Source organism: Schistocerca serialis, chromosome 6, assembly GCF_023864345.2.
Source record: "Schistocerca serialis cubense isolate TAMUIC-IGC-003099 chromosome 6, iqSchSeri2.2, whole genome shotgun sequence".
NCBI classification, from domain to species: Eukaryota; Metazoa; Arthropoda; class Insecta; order Orthoptera; family Acrididae; genus Schistocerca; species Schistocerca serialis.
The window spans coordinates 227402700-227426183 of record NC_064643.1 but is presented as its reverse complement, the minus strand read 5'-3'; the positions used below and the strand labels follow the sequence as shown (position 1 = coordinate 227426183).

The 23484-nt window shown below is 45.9% G+C and overlaps 1 protein-coding gene across 1 annotated transcript in view; it reads right to left on the bottom strand.

The window, feature by feature from the left end:
• Positions 1 to 23484, bottom strand: part of LOC126484448 (uncharacterized) — a 219588-nt gene that overhangs the window by 108132 nt on the left and 87972 nt on the right. The window lies entirely within an intron of this gene.

The following is a 23484-nucleotide window of genomic DNA, read 5'->3' as shown; positions in this document are numbered from 1 at the left end:
CGCGTGTCGGTGTCGGCACAGGGTCCTCCTCCTTCCACGCGGGACGAGACGGACTGTTGGCTGTCGGGCGCACATGTCACCAGCGCCTAATTGCTTTCTTTCCGCGCAGCCACTTTTTGAGCTCCCGGACCGCGGCGCACAGTGCTGACTGGCGGTGGTGATCGTTAGCAGCCTGCCAGCCAATGCACCCCGCTGGGCTCTAATGACAGCGGCGACTTGCCCACCGCAATTACGGCGACAAATTGCGTCCACGCCGCGGAAAATAATGGAGCCCAGCCACGCAGTTTCACCGCGGTGATAACCGCCAACTGTGGCGCTGCGCTCCGCCTCTTCTTGACTGTGAAAAGACACGGCGTCGTTGGACGACAGCTGAGAAACGAGACCAGGGGTCGGGCCCACGTCTTGCCTTTCCTGCAGCCCATTTTCGCTTTGCTTGTGACACCCGGAATAAAACAACAAGAGATGTACATGACAGCCGTGCCGCGAATCGATATGTCGCATCAACCTCTAAATAGTATTTACCTTTGGCCAAGAAAGTCTGCAGGTGCACCGAAAGCGGCCTCGCTCTCTTGAAGTTGGGTCGTGGCGCTGTGAGGTTGATCGAGGAGCAGAGCCGGGAGTGGGTCGAAGTTTCACTCGGTGTTGGCTACAGTGCTTCGTCGCTGCAATTCTTCCTGGTGCACACGAGGCGTGGTGGCCGTGGTGACTTGGACTTTTCAGTGTGGGACCGGGAGCACGGAGTAAGCCACCTACCGTTAATTGGCATAGCAGCGTTCTTGTGGACAGTTGTATAATATATATTCCACGATGCCCCACAGCAAATTCCGCATTTTTTCAACCGAAATTGGCAGAGAAGAAAATCTGTTGCATCGCTTAACGAACGGCTCTTATATATTAGGCTATTAATTTGGGCTCTTGACAGAATTACAAGAGCCTAGCAAGAGCCTAAATTAATACCCTAATATATAAGAACCGTTCGTTAAGTGATGCAGTGATGCTGTCAGAGACAGCAAAGGACTTGGAAGCGCAGTTGAACGGAATGGACAGTGTCTTGAAAGGAGGATATAAGATGAACATTAACAAAAGCAAAACGAGGATAATGGAATGTAGTCGAATTAAGTCGGGTGATGGTGAGGGAATTAGATTAGGAAATGAGACACTTAATGTAATAAAGGAGTTTTGCTATTTGGGGAGCAAGATAACTGATGTTGTTTGAAGTAGAGAGGATATGAAATGTAGACTGGCAATGGCAAGGAAAGCGATTCTGAAGAAGAGAAATTTGTTAATATCGAGTATAAATTTAAGTGTCAGGAAGTCGTCTCTGAAAGTATTTGTATGGAGTGTAGCCATGTATGGAAGTGAAACATGGACGATCAATATTTTGACAAGAAGAGAATAGAAGCTTTCGAAATGTGGTGCTACAGAAGAATGCTGAAGATTAGATGGGTAGATCACATAACTAATGAGGAGGTATTGAATAGAATTGGGGAGAAGAGGAGTTTGTGGCACAACTTGACAAGAAGAAGGCACCGGTTTGTAGGACATGTTCTGAGGCATCAAGGGATCACAAATTTAGTATTGGAGGGCAGCGTGGAGGGTAAAAATCGTAGAGGGAGACAAAGAGATGGATACACTAAGCAGATTCAGAAGGATGTAGGTTGCAGTAAGTACTGGGAGATGAAGAAGCTTGCACAGGATAGAGTAGCATGGAGAGCTGCATCAAACCAGTCTCAGGACTGAAGTCAACAACAACAACAACAATTTAGGGTCTTAATGAACCTCCATGAACCATGGACCTTGTAGTGGTGGAGTGCCTTGCGTGCCTCAGCCATAATGATAGCCGTATCGTAGGTGAAGTCACTACACAGGAGTATCTGTTGAGAGGCCAGAGAGACGTGCAGTTCCTGAAGAAGGACAGCAGTCTTTCCAGTAGTTGCATGGGTAGCAGCAGTCTGGATGACTGACTGATTTGGCCTTGTAACATGAACCAAATCGGCCTTGCTTTGCTGGTTCTGTGAACGGCTGAAAGGAAGGGGAAACTACAGCCGTAATTTTCCCGAGGGCATGCAGCTCTACTGTATGGTTAAATGGTGATGGCATCCTCTTTGGTAAGATATTTCGGAGGTAAAATAGTCCTCTATTCGGGTCTCCGGGCGGGGACTACTCAGGAGGATGTCGTTATCAGGAGCAACAAAACTGGCGTTCTACGAACCGGAGCGTGGAATGCCAGATCCCTTAATCGGGCATGTAGGTTAGGAAATTTAAAAATAGAAATTGATAGGTTGAAGTTAGATATAGTGGGAATTAGTGAAGTTCGCTGGCTTGAAGGACAAGACTTCTGGTCAGGTGAATACAGGGTTATAAATACAAAATCAAATAGGAATAATGTAGAAGAAAGTTTAATAATGGTTAAAAAAATAGGAGTGCGGGTAAGCTACTGCCAACAGCATAGTAAACACATTGTTGTAGCCAAGGTAGACACGAAGCCCACTCCTACCACGGTAGTACAAGTTTATATACCAACCAGCTCCGCAGAAGACGAATAGATTGAAGAAACGTATTATGAAGTAAAAGAAATTATTCAGATGGTGGAGACGAAAATTTAATAGTGATGGGGGACTGGAATTCGATAGTAGGAAAAGGAATAGAAGGAAAAGTAGTAGGTGAATATGTAATGGGGATAAGGAATGAAAGAGGAAGCCGCGTGGTAGAATTTGGACAGAGCATAACTTAATCGTAGATAACGCTTGGTTTAAGAATTATGAAAGAAAGTTATATAAGCGGAAGAGAACTGCAGAAAATGGAAGGTTTCAGATTGATTATATACTTATAAGACAGATATTGAGAAAACGGATTTTAAATTTTAAAACGTTTCCCGGGGCAAATGTGGACTCTCACTACAATTTATTGGCCATGAACTGTAGATTAAAACTAAAGAAATTGGTAGCAAATTAATGAGACGGAACCTTCACAAGTTGGAAGAACCCGAGGCTGCTGAGAGTTTCAGGGGGAGCATTAGGCAACGGTTGACTACGATAGGGGAAAGGAATACAGTAGAAGACCAATGGGTAACTTTAAGTGGTGAAATAGTGAAAGCAGCACAAGATCGAATAGGTAAAAAGACAAGGCCTGGTAGAAATCCTTGAATAACACAAGACATATTGAATTTAATCAATGAAGGGAGAAAATATAAAAATGCAGCAAATAAAGCAGGCGAAAGGGGCTACAAACATTTAAAAAATCGGATTGACAGGATGCGCAAAATGGCTATGATTTAAGGATTTAGAAGCATATTTCATTAGGGGAAAGATATATACCGCCTACAAGAATATTAAAAACGGTTTTGGGGGAAAAATAAAGAAGCAGCTGTATGAATATCAAGACATCACATGGGAAACCAGTCTTAAGCAAAGAAGGGAAATCTGAAAGGGTGAAGCAGTATGTAGAGGGTCTATACAAGGCAGATAAACTTGAAGGCAATATTATAGAATGAGAAGTGGAAGTAGATGAAGATACACAGAAGAACCAAAGAAACTGGTATACCTGCCTAATATCGTTAAGGGCCCCCGCGCGCACGCAGAACTGCAGCAACACGACGTGGCATGGACTCGACTAATGTCTGAAGTAGTGCTGGAGGGAATTGACACCATGAATCCTACAGGGCTGTCCATAAATCCGTAAGAGTACGAGGGGATCGAGATCTCTTTTGAACAACACGTTGCAAGGCATCCCAGATATGCTCAATAATGTTCATGTCTGGTGAGGTTGCTGGCCAGAGAAAGTGTTTAAACTCAGAAGAGTGTTCTTGAAGCCATTATGTAGCAATTCTAGACGTGTGGGATGTCGCATTGTCCTGCTGGAATTGTCCAAGTTCGTCGGAATACACAATGGATGTGAATGGATGCAGATGATCAGATAGGATGCTTACGTACTTGTCAAGTGCCAGAGTCGTATCTAGACGTATCAGGGGCACTATATCACTCCAGTTGCACATTCCCCACACAATTACAGAGCCTCAACTAGCTTCAACAGTCCCCTGGTGGCATTCAGGTTCTTGCCGGTACGCGTCCATCCGCTCGAGGCAATTTGAAACGTGACTCATCCGTGCAGGGGGTATGTTGCAGTAGTTATTCGAAGTCGAGTAGGCTTGCACAGTATAGAGTAGCATGGAGAGCTGCATCAAATCAGTCTTTAGTCATGGGCCCATGCAGTGCTTGTCTAGAGAAATTTCTCATTTACTGCTGGAGCAGTGGATTCTGACTGTTTATCCCTCCTCCTTTTCGGAGGTACCTGCATTGACATTTGTGTGCTGTAGTAGAAAGCACACAATCTTGCCGGGACGGAAGGATATATTGGAGAACTGCCAGCTTTCAGCCTAGTTGTTTCCGTCATTAAACTTCCAATGTGCAGCAGACCATATGGTACAATGGAACTTGGTGGCAGATTGATACTGAGTCATTCAGCGAATTCAGAGTATCCTCTGTGAACTTTCTCAGAAGTTAGCAATAATAGAGTTTAAGGTCCCGTCAACTACGTTGTCATTACAGACGGGGAGTACGAACTGGACTTCGGATTGGGGTACCGAACAAGGTGGGATAATTTATTAACCGCTGCGCCAGGTCGCTCGCTTGTAAACTTTGGAAAGTACGTTAGGAATTCATTTGAGTTAAGCCCTCGAGCAGGCCTTGATATTTATGTGAAACGTTTTTTCAAGAGGCTTCTCATTGGAGTCCTTGGATCGAAGTACCTGAAACGGCAGAACGTGAATACGAGGCTGCGAAAGTCTCATTTCTGTAACAGTTCACGAAAAGCCATGAGTTCCGGACTACCACTGGAGTTTCAAAGTGGTCAGAACTTTATTCAGTGTAGCGTCCGCTGGAAAGGAAAATAATATTCGTTATAGTGAAATTTTAATTCCTTGATAGAGAATCCATTCACTCCTGCTGAGACAGAGGCCGAGTGGTAGAATGATTTATGTTGCCGAACACTGTCGACTCGTGTCCTCGAGAGGAAGTGGTACTAGTCAACATCTGCTAACAATGGTACTAGTTTCCACTCTTTCTTTAAATTACTTAAAGCGTTACTGCGTTGCTGCTATCTACAGTGAAATAGCTATATGACTACTCGGATATTTACCTTTAATGGTAGAATTACTCTTTCAAATCTTCTACATTTCCTCCAATATTGACGTTTATTAATGCAATAGTCTCCTTTCCGCTAATCTTCAGCACTTTAGACAATGGTTTGTTGATACTTTATCCAAATACTCTTTTAAGCAGCCCGTCCAGCAGAATGAAAAGTTCCCCTACTTGCACACTACTTTTGAAAACAAGTACAATGGCTACTGTGAAATTGATCTTCAATGTCTCACTTTGACTTTTCTTGCATTGATTATTTGTCGAGCCTTAGAATTACAAATAAATCAACAGGCACTTCAAAACACTATAAAACGCACTGATTTTCTGCTGTTATTACCCGGACATAGTTTTTCTTGATCTCTGCGTTACATTACACTAAATTTTTGGAAACTTCTTCGAATTCCAGAAACTTACGTTAACAACTCACTGCCCTGATGAGTCACAAGCAAATCTTAACTGCTGTTACTGCGACAGTGTAGACACAATTCATGCGTTTCGTACCAGGCGAGGTAGTGAATCATTACCAATGTGGTAAAATTCTCAAGTGCCGGAGACGCCTACCGATTTTCCCCCCTGTAATATCAATAGCTAAAAGGTATATACACTCTAAGGATGAGGCGTAAAGTATCGAAATATACATATCAAAAAAAGTTTTCCACCACCTCGCTTCCGAGTGTTCCGGAAACTGTACAGAAAATTGAAATAGAGATCCACATAAACATCATTTCCGCCATTTTCATTGCTCATGAAAACCACACACTGTATGTTGTACTACCATACAGCGAGACCTTCAGAGTTGCTGGTCCAGATTTCTGTACACACCAGTACATCTAATACCCGATAGCACGTCCCCCTGCTTCATGCATGCCTGTGTTCGTCGTGGCATGCTATCCACAAGTTCATCACGGCACTGTTGGTCCAAATTGTCCCACTCCTCAACGGCGATTCTTCGTAGATCCCTTAGAGGGTTTGGTGGGTCACGTCGTCCACAAATAGCCTTTTTCAATCTATCCCAGGCCGGTTCGATAGGGTTCGTGTCTAGTTGGGTTGGGTTGGGTTGTTTGGGGAAGAGACCAAACTGCGAGGTCATCGGTCTCATCGGAGTTCGGAAGGACGAGGAAGCAAGTCGGCCGTACCCTTTCAAAGGAAATATCCCGGTGTTAGCCTGGAGTGATTTAGGGACATCACGGAAAACCTAAATCAAGATGGCCGGACGCGGGATTGAACCGTAGTCCTCCCGAATGCGAGTCCAGTGTGCTAACCACTGCGCCACTCGCTCGGTCAGTTAGTGTCTGGAGAACATGCTAGCCACTCTAGTCAGCGACGTTGTTATCCTGAAGGAAGTCATTCAGAAGATGTACACCACGGGGGCGCGAATCGTCGTCCATGAAGACGAATGCCTCTCCAATATGCTGCCGATATGGTTGCTCTGTCGGTTGGAGGATGGCATTCTCGTATGGCACAGCCGTTACGGTGCCTTCCATGACCACCAGCGGCGTACGTCGGCCCCACATAATGCCACCCCAAAACAGCAGGGAGCCTCCACCTTGCTGCACTCGCTGGACAGTGTGTCGAAGGTGTTTTACGTGACCGGGCTGCCTCCAAACACGTCTTCGACGATTGTCTGGTTGAAAGCATATGCGACACTCCTCGTTGAAGAGAACGTGATGTTGATCGTGAGCAGTACATTCGGTATGTTGTTGGGCCCATCTGTACCGAACTGCATGGTGTCGTGGTTGCAAAGATGGATCTCGCCATGGACGTCGAGAGTGAAGTTGCGCATCATACAGCCTACTGCGCACAGTTTGGCCGTAACACGACGTGCTGTGGCTGCACGAAAAGCTCCATTCAACAATGTGGCGTTTGTGCCAGAGGTCCTCCGAGCCATAATCCAGAGGTAGCGGTCATCCACTGCAGTAGTAGCGCTTGGGAGTCCTCGGCGAGGCATGTCATCGACAGTTCCTGTCTCTTTGTATCTCCTCCATATCCCAATAACATCGCTTTGGTTCACTCAAAGACACCTGGACACTTCCCTTGTTGAGAGCCCTTCCTGGCACGAAGTAACAGTGCGGACGCGATCGAACTGCGGTATTGACCGTCTAGGCATGGTTAAACTGCAGCCAAAACGAGCCGTGTACCTACTTCCTGGTGGAATGACTGGAACTGAGTCGGATCCCTCCGCCTAATAGGTGTTGCTCATGAATGGTTGTTTACATCTTTGGGCGGGTTTAGTGACATCTCTGAACAGTCAAAGGGACTGTGTCTGTGATACAATATCCACAGTCAACGTCTATCTTCAGGAGTTCTGGGAACCGAGGTAATGCAAAACTTTTTTGATGTGTGCAGATAATGCAATAAAACTTGTACGACCATAACTACAGCTTGAGGTTATTTTATTTATTGCTATTTCATATTTTCTCTTTTAACACTTGAATAACCACTGAAAATGATCCTACAGATATTATTGAGTGCAAATACGCATAACATGTTAAGATGTCGAGTGGGTTCAAAAACTCACAATAATGCGAATACTTTAGTTTCTTTATCTTCCAGTTAATATTTGACTCAATATGTACACAAAAAAATTTGTATCATTCTATCCTACATATTTGTGTCCTGATCATCTGTTACATTAATTGTTGGTGTTAATCGACTTAGTGTATGAAACTAATTACACTGTCTACCTTTCTAGTAAGTGTGGAAGTGACGGAAAAACAGCTAAAATCAAGAATGGTTTGAGCAAAGTGTTCCGTTGGGCTGGGCAGTTGCGTTGCGAAGTTGTTTTCGTCATTTTCCCGACCCGGCTGATGACCAGCAACAGTTCGGTTGAGGGGGGCGGGGGCTGGGGGGAGACTACCTGGTACTTGATGAGGCCGGTGGCCTGATTGCAGGCGCACCGTTCGTTCGTTAACTGGCCCGCGCCCAACCACCTGCGCCGGTGCTCTATTTGATAACTATCGACTACGCCATTTACAGACACCAAAGGATGTTCCCACTGCGCCTGCCAGCCGCGTCGCATTTTAAGGCAACGTAATGTTTAAGTCGGTGCAATCACAGTTCGCAACGTACAACGAAAATTAAATATATGAGACAGCTCTCACTTCAAAGGTGTTACTGCACGTGCCGTGATACTGCGAAACTCTCTGTCGATCCGAGGCCCACGATGAAGACAGACCGCAGCGCAGGTGTCACGAGGGTAGGCCTAGCTCCCTCGCTCGCTCAGCTGAGGAGCCGAACTGCGTTGGACTGTTAATTCGTAATTGGGTATTTACACATATGCCGGCCGGAGTGGCCGAGCGGTTCTAGGCGCTACAGTCCGGAACCGCGCGACCGCTACGGTCGCAGGTTCGAATCCTGCCTCGGGCATGGATGTGTGTGATGTTCTTAGGTTAGTTAGGTTTAAGTAGTTCTAAGTTCTAGGGGACTGAGGATCTCAGATGTTAAGTCCCATAGTGCTCAGAGCAATTTTAACGATTTTTTTTGCGCTTTTCGTTTGTTTTAAAATATCCAATTACGAGTTAACAGGTTTAGAAGTGCAGTTCCTGTACGGAGTTGAGCGAGCTCAGCCCCACCCTCGTGACGTAAGCACCTCGGCCTATCTTCCTCGTGGTCTCACTGTCAACCTAAGACCGAACTGGTATCTTAAATGGTATAGGGAAACAGGGCTGGTTTTAGGTCTGAGCGACACAAGCGGCGGTATGTGCATAAACTGGAAACTGACACTGTTGAAAGTATAGATTATAGCAGCAGAAACTTTCCAGTCAACATGGTTTGCAAACGGGCCATTTGCGAGTTAATTGCAAAAGTTCAGTTACGAGTTTAAAAATGTTCAGATGTGTGTGAATTCCTAAGGGACCAAACTGCTTAGGTTATCGGTCCCTATATTTACACACTACTTAAACTGACTTAAACTAACTTATGCTAAGAACAACACACACACACTCATGCCCGAGGGAGGACTCGAACCTCCGGTGGGAGGGGCTTTACGAGTTATCATAAATGTACACACCTGGAAATGGAAAAAAGAACACATTGACACCGGTGTGTCAGACCCACCATACTTGCTCCGGACACTGCGAGAGGGCTGTACAAGCAATGATCACACGCACGGCACAGCGGACACACCAGGAACCGCGGTGTTGGCCGTCGAACGGCGCTAGCTGCGCAGCATTTGTGCACCGCCGCCGTCAGTGTCAGCCAGTTTGCCGTGGCATACGGAGCTCCATCGCAGTCTTTAACACTGGTAGCATGCCGCGACAGCGTGGACGTGAACCGTATGTGCAGTTGACGGACTTTGAGCGAGGGCGTATAGTGGGCATGCGGGAGGCCGGGTGGACGTACCGCCGAATTGCTCAACACGTGGGGCGTGAGGTCTCCACAGTACATCGATGTTGTCGCCAGTGGTCGGCGGAAGGTGCACGTGCCCGTCGACCTGGGACCGGACCGCAGCGACGCACGGATGCACGCCAAGACCGTAGGATCCTACGCAGTGCCGTAGGGGACCGCACCGCCACTTCCCAGCAAATTAGGGACACTGTTGCTCCTGGGGTATCGGCGAGGACCATTCGCAACCGTCTCCATGAAGCTGGGCTACGGTCCCGCACACCGTTAGGCCGTCTTCCGCTCACGCCCCAACATCGTGCAGCCCGCCTCCAGTGGTGTCGCGACAGGCGTGAATGGAGGGACGAATGGAGACGTGTCGTCTTCAGCGATGAGAGTCGCTTCTGCCTTGGTGCCAATGATGGTCGTATGCGTGTTTGGCGCTGTGCAGGTGAGCGCCACAATCAGGACTGCATACGACCGAGGCACACAGGGCCAACACCCGGCATCATGGTGTGGGGAGCGATCTCCTACACTGGCCGTACACCACTGGTGATCGTCGAGGGGACACTGAATAGTGCACGGTACATCCAAACCGTCATCGAACCCATCGTTCTACCATTCCTAGACCGGCAAGGGAACTTGCTGTTCCAACAGGACAATGCACGTCCGCATGGTTCCCGTGCCACCCAACGTGCTCTAGAAGGTGTAAGTCAACTACCCTGGCCAGCAAGATCTCCGGATCTGTCCCCCATTGAGCATGTTTGGGACTGGATGAAGCGTCGTCTCACGCGGTCTGCACGTCCAGCACGAACGCTGGTCCAACTGAGGCGCCAGGTGGAAATGGCATGGCAAGCCGTTCCACAGGACTACATCCAGCATCTCTACGATCGTCTCCATGGGAGAATAGCAGCCTGCATTGCTGCGAAAGGTGGATATACACTGTACTAGTGCCGACATTGTGCATGCTCTGTTGCCTGTGTCTATGTGCCTGTGGTTCTGTCAGTGTGATCATGTGATGTATCTGACCCCAGGAATGTGTCAATAAAGTTTCCCCTTCCTGGGTCAATGAATTCACGGTGTTCTTATATCAATTTCCAGGAGTGTATTTGAATTGTAAACTTTTTGATTAGTTTGCCACCTAATTGATATTGAATTTCGTCCACTGCCTCCGATAACAGGAAATGCAATGCATGACTACTGTAAATGATTGATTCGTTTTCGGATGTGTATACTAGGTTGGTGCATAGATTCGTTGAATTTTTGTTTTGCATGTTGGTATTCTGGTAGCTACGAGTTTATTTAGAGATTGTCATTTTTATCTGTAGTTCACTGTTGCTATTACTGTTGCTGTTTACGTATTGTCATTTGGAGATAGCGAGTGGAGTCGTGGAATGCCAAGTGGAGCAATCGGATCATTTCCGACATATTCTTCTGTTTGAGTTCAATAGAGGTGTGACAGCAACGGATGCAGCCAGAAACATTTGCGCCGTGTATGGGGATAATGCCAGTGGACACAGTACGGCAAGAAAATGGTTTTCTCGTTTTAAGGAAGATCGTTTTGACATTAGTGACTCTCCATGTTCAGAAAGACCTTCGAGACTGGTGAAAACCGTTAATACGCATTAATCTACAATGATACACGTCAGTGCCCTCGAGAACCGGCAAATGTGATGAGCTGTGATCATTCAACTGTCGTGCGACATTTGTTTGTAACGGGGAAAGTTAATAAATAGGGTGTATAGATAGCGCATGCTCTAAGCCAAAAATCACTAAAATCAGCGGGTGGCCACTCGTGCATCTGCTTGCTCGTCATCAGTTGGCTAGTGAACAACACCGACCACTCCTACCATCTATCGTTACTGATGGCGAGAAATGATGCCATTATACTGTCATGGTAGAACCCAAACAAAGCATGCAGAGAAGACCAGCATTCATGCCAGAGGGACACAATGTTGCTAAGTGCGGCAGCGCAGTGATAATCTGAAGAAACAGAATAGCGAAAAGGCCTTTGTAGTCGGACTGCAATCTTGGTAGCTGCGTCGGCAGCTTCATTCCCCGAGACTCCGACGTGACCAGGGACCCACATGAACATCACGTTGACTTCATCAGCGGGCGAGTGGAGGCATTCTTGGATTCGTTGTACTAAGGGGTGGTATGTGCGTAGCACACAGAGGCTCTGAGGGGCATTAAGTGAATTGGAACACAATGCGCAATTGAGAAACCTGTATCGTCGGATGTACAGGTTGACCTGGTAGAGGGCAGAAAGCTCTATCGTAATAATGGAGCATTGTTCTAGAAGCCGATATCTAATATGTTTGAGCATTATTCTAGAAGCCGATACCTAAAATGTTTGTTGCCAGTGATAATGATGCATACATCTACATCTATGTGATTACTCTGCTATTCACAATAAAGTGCCTGGCAGAGGGTTCAATGAACCACCTTCAAGTTGTCTCTCTACCGTTCCACTCACGAACGGCACGCGGGAAAAAACGAGCACTTAAATTTTTCTGTGCGAGCCCTGATTTCTATTATTTTATCATGATGATCATTTCTCTCTATATAGCTGTTTGCCAACAGAATGTTTTAGCAATCGGAGGAGAAAACTGGTGATTGAAATTTCATGAGAAAATCCCGTCGTAAAGAAAATCGCCTGTGTTTTAATGATTGCCACTCCAATTCACGTATCATGTCTGTGACCTATCTCCCCTATTTCACGATAATACAAAACGAGCTGCCCTTCTTTGTACTTTTTAGATGTCATCCGTCAGTCCCACCTGATGCGGATCCCACACCGCACAGCAATACTCCAGAATACGGCGAACAGGCGTGGTGTAAGTAGTCTCTTTAGTAGACCTGTTGCACCTTCTGAGTGTTCTGCCAATGAATCGTAAGACCGCAATCGGTCTTAGAGCTCTCTCCAAGGTGGGTGAGAAGTTCGAGAAACTTACAGCGATAAGTCGAATCTAGAGTAGTGTCCTTGGGAAGCGAACGAAGTACTATATGAACGCGGACCTCTGCACGAAGCCAAGTCGGTGAAGGGCTCTCGAGGCAATCGGGAACGTGGCACGTAATGAAAGGTCAAACTTCCGAAGCAGTGTACCAAAGCGAGCTCCAGGAGGCAACAAGTTGGGCTTACCCCGCATTTACGGTCAAGGCAGTCATCAGAAAAGGGTGCATAGGATGGATGGTTGGGCATAGAGGACAGACGACACGCTTATCAGCTGAACAGAATATCATGCCGGTATGAAAACAGTAGTTGAGCAGCGTCTGCATAGAGACTAATAACTGGTCTAATGCAAATTTCTCTAGTGGCCAAACGTATAACTCGATGGTGGATTGTGCTGAGACAGTCTCAAGTACAGGATCATGCAGATGAGTAAACGTGACATCCATAGTCAATTTTTTGATCGGAGAAGGGTGTGTATTAGCGGAATATGATTTTTCGATCCGCTCCCTGTAGAGTACCGTTTAAAACACGTAAGATATTTAGAGATCGGGTATAGAGTGCTAAGATGCATGGGAAGATCAAGAGAGTTTCCTGTCGAGCGTGAGTCCCAAGAATTTCGTAGTTTCGACAAAGAGCAACAGGACCGAGGTGCAAGGACGCTGGAAGGAACTTCTTACGCAGCCAGAAGTTCAGATGCACAGTTTTTGCGGTGGAAGAGTGGAAGTCGTTGTCGATGCTCCACGCGTAAAGATCGTCGAGACATGGCTGAAGCCTCCGCTCAAGTAAACAGATCCTTTGAGAAATGCAGTAGAGTACAAAGTCATCGACGAAACGAGAGTCTGCGATGCCTGGGCCGGCCGCGGTGGTCTCGCGGTTCTGGGCGCGCAGTCCGGAACCGTGCGACTGCTACGGTCGCAGGTTCGAATCCTGCCTCGGGCATGGATGTGTGTGATGTCCTTAGGTTAGTTAGGTTTAAGTAGTTCTAAGTTCTAGGGGACTGATGACCACAGCTGTTAAGTCCCATAGTGCTCAGAGCCATTTGAACCAGCCATTTGCGATGCCTGGCGGGAGACAGTCTCGGATAGTGTTAATTGCTTTGGCAAGTAGGGCTACGCTCAGCACAGAGCACTGAGGCACCACGCTCTCCTGAATAAAAGTGTGCAATGAAGCCGAGCTCACACGTACCTTGAAAACCCGATCTTTTCAAAACTCCCAATAAAATTAGGCAGGCGGCCTTGGATGCGCCATGTCTGCATTGTACGGACACCCTCCTCCAGCAGGTATCGTAAGCCTTCTTTAAATAAAAACACACAGCTCCAGTCTGGCATTTCCGCAGAAAATTTTTCATTATATGCGTTGACAGTGTGACAAGACGCTCAACGGCAGAGCGGTGCTTATGAAATCCTCTTTGTGCATTTGTCAGCAAATTCCGAGACTCGGTCCACCATACCAGCCAGCCCACCGTAGATCATGCATTACATCACCTTGCATTCACTGCAGGCGAGTGAAATTGGGTGGTAGCTGATTGGAAGATGTATTCCTTACCAGGCTTGCGTGTGGGGGTTACAATGGCTTCACGCCAACGTCTGAGAAACGCGCTGTCCTTCCAGATGCGGTTATATGTACGAAGGAGAAAGTGCTTGCCGTCAAAGGGAAGATGCTTCAAATTATGATGGTTCAAATGGCTCTGAGCACTATGGGACTTAACAGCAGAGGTCATCAGTCCCCTAGAACTTAGAACTACTTAAACCTAACTAACCTAAGGACATCACACACATCCATGCCCGAGGCAGGATTCGAACCTGCGACCGTAGCGGTCGCGCGGTTCCAGACTGAAGCGCCTAGAACCGCTCGGCCACTTCAGCCGGCTTCAAATTATGACTGTGAATATCGTCCCGTCCTGCAGCGTCGAGCTCCATCATAGGAAAAACGGAGAGACGTTCGAGCTCCATCATAGTAAAAACGGAGATAGGAAAGCTGTCTCCCTAGCCTCCTCTGCTCAAGTAGGAAACCGTGGCAGTGCTAGAGATCTCTGAGAAGTATCGACCAAAGGCGTAGGGTATATCAGTAGGGTCGACAATGCCATCGTTCGCTACAGTCAGGCCAGGAATCGGGAGACGTACCTATTTCCAGAATCCGACGTACGTTACGCCAAAAAACAGAACAGGGAGTGAAAAGAGATCCAACTAGCTTTTTTTTCTATCTCTGATAATGCGACGATACTTTGAGGCAACTGTTTACATAGGTCAGAAAGTTCTCTTTTGTGGGATGGCGGTCGAAGACACGGAAAGACGTCTCCGCGCGCGAACCGCGTCGCGGCAATCCTTAGTCCACTAGGGAGTGTGACACGTGGCGTTAGGGAAGAAGTTCGGGGGTTTAACGTTCTGCAGCGGTAAGGATAACATTCGTAAGGTACTCTACCTGATCATCACTGCTGTGGAAATGTTGTTCGTGGAAGGTTTCCTGTGAAGAGTAGAACCTCCAGTCAGCTTTAGAAAGCTGCGATTTGGTCTCGTACACTGATGGGACATGAGGTAGCAGACAATCACGCACGGGAAGTGGTCGCTCGAGTACGTCTCTGAGAGTACTATCCCTGTAGAAAATGGGAATCTATGCATTGCGTAACGAAAAAATATGTGTGGAATCTGAAACAAATGTAGGTTCACCAGTGTTGAGAAAATAAACTATGTTGGCTGAGAATATCTGCCAGGAGAGAGCCTCTCGAACAGGTTTTCAGAGAGCCCCATATGGTATGGTGAGCTCTGATGTCGCCCAGTAGCAAAAACGGTTGAGGGAGCGGAGCGGTAATCCTGCGGTATGTTTGCCCTGGTGAGATCAGGTGATATGGATATGTAGATATTATGAAGAGAAAAGGTATAACTGAGAAGAGAAAGATTGACAGAAACCGCTTATAGTTAGGTGTTCAATGAAATGGTTTGGCTATGAATATCGCCCCGACAGAGCGTTATGTCTCCCCAGTGACCTAGAGTTCCTCCGTCGTAAGAAAGAGTGAAACGTGCTGTAGTGAATGTAAGACGTCAAAGCGATCTTGAGAGTGAAACTTCGTTTCTTGGAAGCATAATACAACTCACCATTGATATCTCAGTAGCAACTGTAATTCTGTCCTGTGTGCTCTGATGGCATGAATGTTCCATTGGAGAACAGCTATATTAGATGAGAGGTGATATTTCTCTTATAAGGGGCAATTAGTTCAGTGGCTGCCGAGTGCCAAATTTCGGCTGCGTACTAGTACAGGGCTCTGAGGCTGAAGATCCTGTTCGATTATTTCTTCAGAGGTACCGGTAACCTCCCAGGGTTGATCAGCTGACTCCAGCATGGAGAATCGGTTGGTGATTCACACTGGTGAAATGGAGATCAGCCAGACAGAAATGTCACCGGGTATCACCGTTGTAGAGGATCTCCGAGTAGGAGAAGGAGGAGAACGTTTGTCACTGTTCGACTTATTAGTACCTTTGCGTTTGTCGGACCATGACCCAGAAATTTCCTGCTTGAGGTACGCAAAAAGTCATCTCAGGAGTATTCATTCTTAAATTTTCGTTCTTCTGGTTGCATCGTAAGTAACTTCATCTGTGTGAGCGAAGATTTTCCGGCATGTTGAGCAACTGTAGGGGTGGAGGTGAGGATGTCACCTTAGCACTAGGCGATTTCCCAATCATAGCACTGGCCGGAGGCTGGAGGTATGCGTGCCCATATCTCTCGTGGGTAGTGACATAGCAAAAATGATACTGTAACTTTCGTATAGTAGTATGCAAAGCTTTCAGCTTCCTAACATTTAGCTAGCAACATTAACTTTTCCTTCACCCAGATCTCCCGAATGGCTCGCTCATCGAGGTACATGGGGCATTCGAGGGATGAAGCGGCATTGTTTCCAGTGCAGTTGATGCAACTTGGAGAAAAACGTGGGCAATCATGAACATCCTTGCAACAAGTTACACATTTGGCTGCATTGTTACAGCACATGCGATATGGTTATAATGCTGATATTGATAACAATGCATTGGGTTCAGTATGTATGGTGTGACTTCATTGCCTGCCTTGATCTTCATCAGCTTGAAATAGCTCTGGGCACTATGGGACTTAACAGCTGAGGTCATCAGTCCCCTAGAACTTAGAACTACGTAAACCTAACTAACCTAAGGACATCACACACATCCATGCCCGAGGCAAGATTCGAACGTGCTACCGTAGCGGTCGCGTGGTTCCAGACTGAATTGCCTAGAACCGCTCAGCCACCACGGCCGGCCCTTCAGCAGGAGCGCCACTCGATCAAGCATTAAGAAAAGGGTTCAGGTAGCACTAATTCTTCGTCAGCCCTCCTCATAACCTAATGGACAGCGTTCACGCCCTGATCAGACAGAAATTTTGGTTATCTCCCTCAGTCATACCATCAAGCACCCGAGTGTATCTTACAACACGTGAAGAACTCGGTGTTCAATGAGCCCCTACACGAACAGGGCATGGGTGGAGGAGTATAGCTTTAAGCAGTTTTTGGGCTTAAAAGGCACTATCCGTCTCTAGAAGCCGCGAAATTACGCAAGATAGAGCAGGACGTAGTGGTCCTGCAACTGTATCGACAACTTTCTGAATGGCGAATGGGTTCACTGTGGAAAAGTACTGACTTTCTTCAATGCATGATACCACAACGCAACGCGTTGCAACTGGAAGATTTTTGGGTCTTTGGCGTCGTTCCATTTTAGTTTATTAGACGGAGGATGTGTTGACGAGTTGATGTATTCATCGCAGATGTATCCCCCATGATTGCGCTCCTTCCTTCCGGGAGCCCCCAGAAAGAGGAGCACATTCACCTTATGTGACTATTCACATCTCAAGCCACACCTCCAGAACTCCAGACAGGGCAACCAGTCGGCAATTGGGAAGGTAACAGCTCAGGTAATCACCCCTCCCTGGGCCTGGCCTTCACGAGAGGGGTACACATGGGCCCCACCTGTCGATCCAAGTGCTGGGAGTTACGCATTACCCAGTAGCTCTTTATGCGTCAAACGCATAAGCGAGCCTTCAGGGGAAGCACAGGGAGGAAGAAAGACAAAAGGGGAGACCTGAAACGCCGAAGCGGAGGAAGGATAGGAGATGTCAGAAAAAGAAGAGAGAGAAAGACAAATGTGAAATCCATCTAAGTCTTGAGATACTTTCACAAGTTTCGGTTTTCCAGTTGCACACAAGACATGGTCTTCAAGGGAGGGCAGAAAGAGTAGTAGGAGGTTAGACATGCAGCAAGGGAGGTGAATGAGTACCTGCAAGGGCAGGGGCCCCATGTGTGCTAGGAACCCTGGGGGAGGAAGACTGCGTGGAGTGATATTACTCCACGATAACGCCCTTCTGCTTTCTGCTACACTGACAAAAAAAAACTATAGTCTTGCGTTCTCAGATTTTCACCTTATGCTCTCTCCATCGAATAACCTCCAAAAAGTTCCCTTCCTCGTGGAAAATCGCTCCAAACATGGCGCGAAGAGTTATTTGCCTCAACATCACGTGATTTCTACAGTCACTAAACCAGCATGTTACCCCCGCGTCTGCCGACTGTTGTAAACATTAAAGGAAAATATATTACTGATGACTGTTTGTTACATGTATCTGTTACGTTAATTAAGCTTACCGAAACCAACCTTTGCACCAACCTAACATTTTCCAAAGTATTACATGTAAAAATATGATTGATGCGTGAAGAGAACTGTAAACGTATCTAATTTGTATTTTGCGCTCTACAAATGTTTTACGAGTGCGCCTCTGGTCACATGTGGCACGGCCAAACGGTAAACAATATCGTTCTATATCTTATGTGGCAACACCCTGTCAGTGGTCATCGCAGCAGCATATATGCATTCTCTGACCTGTTATTGCTACTGGGAATTCATAAACACGGCCCTTAACGAACCTCCAAAGGAAAAATGTCACAGTGCTTTAGCTCAGGCGACATGGGGAGTCTAAGGGAACAGAGCCACGTCATCTTTACCACTACGCCCAATCCAGCGATGTTCCAGTGAGGGGGCGACCCATCTTGCTGGAAGATGAAATTCTTGAATCAGCAGTCAGTTGGGGAAAGAACCACAACTTAAACGTATCAAGCTAATGGTACCCGTACTCACAGAAGGAAAACGGACCGTACAGCTTTGCCTGGGACATTGCCCAGAATGCATTAACGTTCAGCGGATTTCGGTATAGTTAATGGCTTCATCTTCACCAAAACTGGCATCATCCCGATCTGAACATTGGAGTTCGTTCTACATAGCTAATAAAGTTTATCAGTTGTGACATTTTTTTTGCGACAGGTAAAAGGAAAACGTCTTTTCTGTTCTACAGACCACTTACATACAAAACCTGTCGCAAGGCAGCATCTTGTGAAAGTAAAAAAAAACTTAACAGGCGATATTTTATTCACATAACCAGGCGCGTCATATATTTTGTACGCCCAAAGAGACGCAGTGACACACGCAAATTAAACTTTTCGCAGACGCACTTCGAGTTCTTGATAATGGACACAACCTATCAGCACCGTATCCGAAGCAACAGTGGAGGAATAGCTGTCTAAACTCTCAAAAATCAAACTTGTACTTTCTATGCCAGCGCGCGCACTGGAGGGTTAATTGCTGCACAAATTATAGACGATAGGGTTTGAAATGTAACCGCTGACGCAACATCATCCAAAGGCTTCGGTAGAGGTTCATTTTTTCGACTGCCTTCGAAACTACCCTTCACCGTCTGGCACTCTGGGTCGGCCTCTGATTTTCTGTTCCCAGAGACAACAAGTGTCTCTAAATTGTCGAAACTAATCCACAAAACTCGGTTTTCATCGTGGTTCTTTTCCATAATCCCTACTGAATGATCACTCCCCTCGCATATAATCGAGGCACATGGGGCATTTGCTGGATGAAGCGGCATGGTTTCCAGTGCAGCTGCAGTGGGGAGAAAAATGTGGCAGTCCCCCTCATGAGCATCCTTGCCTCAAGTTACACATTTGGCTGCATTGTTACAGCACATGCGAGTATGGTTATAATGCTGATATTGGTAACAGTGCACTGGGTTCACCTTATTTTGTTTTGTCGCCATGTTGTCAGGGCACTGCACCTGTAATGCTAACTGGTGGGCACAATGCAAACTCGATGAGTTTACGGTTCTATTCATGCATCAATTACAATTGTGCACGTAATGTTTTCGAAAATATACAGCCTTAAAAACGAATGAATCATTTACAGTAGCCTTGTTTCACTTCAGCATGTTTGAAAGTTACAGTTTACTGTACTTGTTCGGGTGGTGTTCCACGTGTCATCCTCACATTTAGAGTAACACTGGACGCGCCTCTAGAGTTACGAATCACCTTGTTAGTCTTGACGAGACTGGAGTTCTCTCCTCCACTTTTTCTACCGTACAGCGAGAGTGCTGTACACTAAAGTTTAGAGGTGAACTTCGAACGAAAAATTAGAGGGCTAAGGTCAGGTTTCCGGGGAAACTGAGGAACAGGATGTGCTCGACGTATCCACTTTGGACTATAAAGATGCAATAGGTGTCGTCTTTTATCAGCATCAAAATGTGCCTGTTCCACAGCGTGCATGAGCCACGTCTCCAACGTTGCGCGAGGTAAGGCAGGCCACACCTAGAAATTAGAAATCGTTTAGATGGGTACTTCATCGAAACGTTTACATTTCGAAAGCTTACATTTCAAACAGGAGAATGTCTCTGTAGCATATCTTTCAGAATAACAAACATCCCATTTTCACTATCACTATACCGGTATTTAGGTTCATATTTAAACGTCGTACCAAGAGCCCAAACAAAGGCAAATAATGTTTGAGGGAGTGGAAAGAGAGCAGTTAGTATCTCCCTCGTTTGGGAAAATGTTCTCGAACTGGTGATGGGGGGGGGGGGAGGTTTGATTGAAATCTATGGACACCGCAGCATTCGATGGACAGTTTACTGAGGACTCGGTCTTGCTTTTCGCAGGAAAATGTCGCTTGCCAAGATTAACAGAAACAAATGAGCCTGCTGCGACAGTTTAACGGATCTCAAAGGAAACAACTCCCACCGCAGCATATCTACAACATAAATAGATTAAGTTGACAGACAAAGAAAACTTAAGTCTATGAAACTAAAAATTATAACTTTACTGTGCAATAAAAACAAATTAATAAGCCAAATAAAGGTAGTCTCTTCGAAAGGGCGTAGTTTTGCACATCTGTAAAACTGAATCTGCTGCTGAGTAATATTAAATACCACGATCCTCCACTCCATGGATCCTAACATGCTTGGATTCTCAGTGACATGGTGTCCATAAGGTGGTCGATACATTGGAGCTCGATATTTTTCCATTCACAGACGGAGATTCCTCGTGAGGCCACCCAACGCGTGAGAAGCGTTTCTGCTATAACGCGGTATAAGATTCAGCTGGTCCCAGAACGCTCAGTCAGGTTTATGTAAGCTGATACCGCAAACCATTCTATTCGGTTGGTCCACGCATGCTGACGACAGATGTTCACGAGTTGGGCGCAGTTTGCTCATCGTGGAAGGTAAACCCATCTCCGACATGATGATTGAAGGGCAGGGTAATAAGTTGGAGGATCTCTCGAGCTCTGAAATTACCATCCACGAGAGGCGCGTGACGTCTCCTACGAAACGAAATGATCGTATGGCATTATTGGCCGGGAGGCCCCATGCGGTGAAGTTCGGCCGCCGTATTGCATGACCTTTGTAGTTGACTCCACTTTGGCGACCTGTGGATCAATGATGATGAAATGATGAAGAACACACAGCACCCAGTCATCACGAGGCAGAGAAAATCCCTGACCCCGCCGGGAATCGAACCCGGGACCCTGTGCGCGGGAAGCGATAACGCTATCGCAAGACCACGAGTTGCAGACACGTCTCCTATGATACCAACACAAAGCATGACTGTCCGGTCTCCCTGCTGAACCTGCGTAACTTCAACAATCTTCTAGGACGATCATCAGATGACATTCAAATCCTGGCGTCGTCTGTGAAGAAAACGCGATGCCACTGATCCAGATACTGTTCTAAGTGGTTCAGTACACAATTTCCCTGCACGTTACGATACTTGGAGGAACATGGAGTTGACACAGCTGTACGCACTAGACACCTAGAGGCTAAATGGCGTGGATGCGACCTTCACAGTTTCCTGCAACGATTGAGTATGCAGTTCTGTTACATTAGTCTTGGGTTACCTACCAGGCTTAAAATGTAGGTAGAGGTTATCATCTAGTGCTGTTCAGCAGTGACGACCACTACAGGGTAGTGGCTGAATGTTCTTTGCTGATGTTAATCAAGACGGAAATCATAAAATTAACAAAGCTGGACACAGTTAATGTATTTTGCACATATGAACTGTGATCAGTTGCAGTTTATGATATTATACATTGCAGTATCGAAATTATGAATATGTATCCATTGCATACCAAAGTAACAATATGCAACTACCGTTTTAGATGAGAGAGCTATTTGCCTAACCATATTTAATTAAAGAAGACAGTTACACGTGGAGGTAAATCGCCAACACATGGTAGCTGTTAGAATTTCCCACGCTACTGAGTTAGCGCATTTCTCGTTTCATATATTTTTCCTAGGTTAATTAAGAATTTTCGAGTAGAATAGCGCTTGTGATTCATTCTCTTTCGTGCTGCATATGTTATGTAACTGGGAGAAAAATCCCTATAAAACTATCGTGTCATAATTAATGGCCGCATTTAAGTAATCTGTGACAATGGAGCCATTACTTCAGTCTTCATTTAAGACTTATAATCATAAAACGTTATGTTTTTTGGCGTTAATCAGCGTAGAAGCGTGCTTTATTCTGTGCCTTGGAATTGGTCATCAATTAATGATGCTTTATTTGGAAAATATTGGAAGATAGACTATTCGTCCTCAGAAGACGGTGCGAGCAGTATGTTTTCGATCGTTATAGTGACAGGATCTGTCGTGACCAATGTACAACACTCTGAATTTTTTTTTTTTTTTTTTTCGTATAGAGGCTTGTGAGATAGTCTTCCAACTCTGAATATTTTAAGGAAGTCAGGTTTACATGGTGTACATTTTGTCATGTTTGTGTGGTTTGGTTTTTCGTAAAAGATTTTACTTCACGTTCAGTTGACGCTAAACATAAGGGAGTTGAGGCTGTGCTACAGTTTTGCGTCTCTAATGGTGTTCCAATCAGATCCAGATATGGCACATCAGTTCTATCAGCTGTTTTAAGCGAATGAAAGATTGTTTAATGTAGTTAGAGCCTCGACAGTATCATATGTAGTTCTTTGTAGCCACATGACGAAATTTATAACGGCTTTAGAGCTGTTTGGTATAGGTTAAGGAAAATGCCAATTGGACACCTGGGTTCCACCGACCTCTAGACAGAACTATAAACATAATAAGTTTTGGTATCGCTATATTAAAAGTGCTTCCTCGAGAGGACGGTATCATCGCAGCAGTGCAATATTTTGACTCTACCATTGTTGATGTCGCACACTGTAATGTGCAATCGGGTATTCCACGTGCAATAATGTGGCATCTATGACACGTGAACTTAGATTGGAATCCAACAACATTCCAAGCTGTACAGTCACTCTCTCCAACACAGAAGTACGCAGTATTAGTATGCTCACAAAATTCTAAATGATACGCTGTACTGCACTAGCATCACTTACTTCTTCGATCGTGAAGTCCGCTAATAAGCTCAACCACGATCGATTAGACTGTTACGAGAGTGTTCTTGGACTCGTGATGAAATGAAAATCTTTGTCGTACGATCTTTGTGGTACTATGTATTTACACATATATTTGAAACTGGCACGCAACAGCAACTGAACAGTAATGGAAGCAAAATAAAGGAGTGATTAACATCATGGAGTAACAAACTGTGTGATGAAATGTCGTCCTAGAGACAGCTGTGGCGGATGTTGACTACGTTGCAACCAAAATAATAAAACTTAGGCAGTATCACTACACTCTGCAAACATCCATAGAGGATCCAGATCTATTTACTAAAACTGATATGATTGCAAACTACATTCCAAAGAAGGAATTGCTCGACTTCCG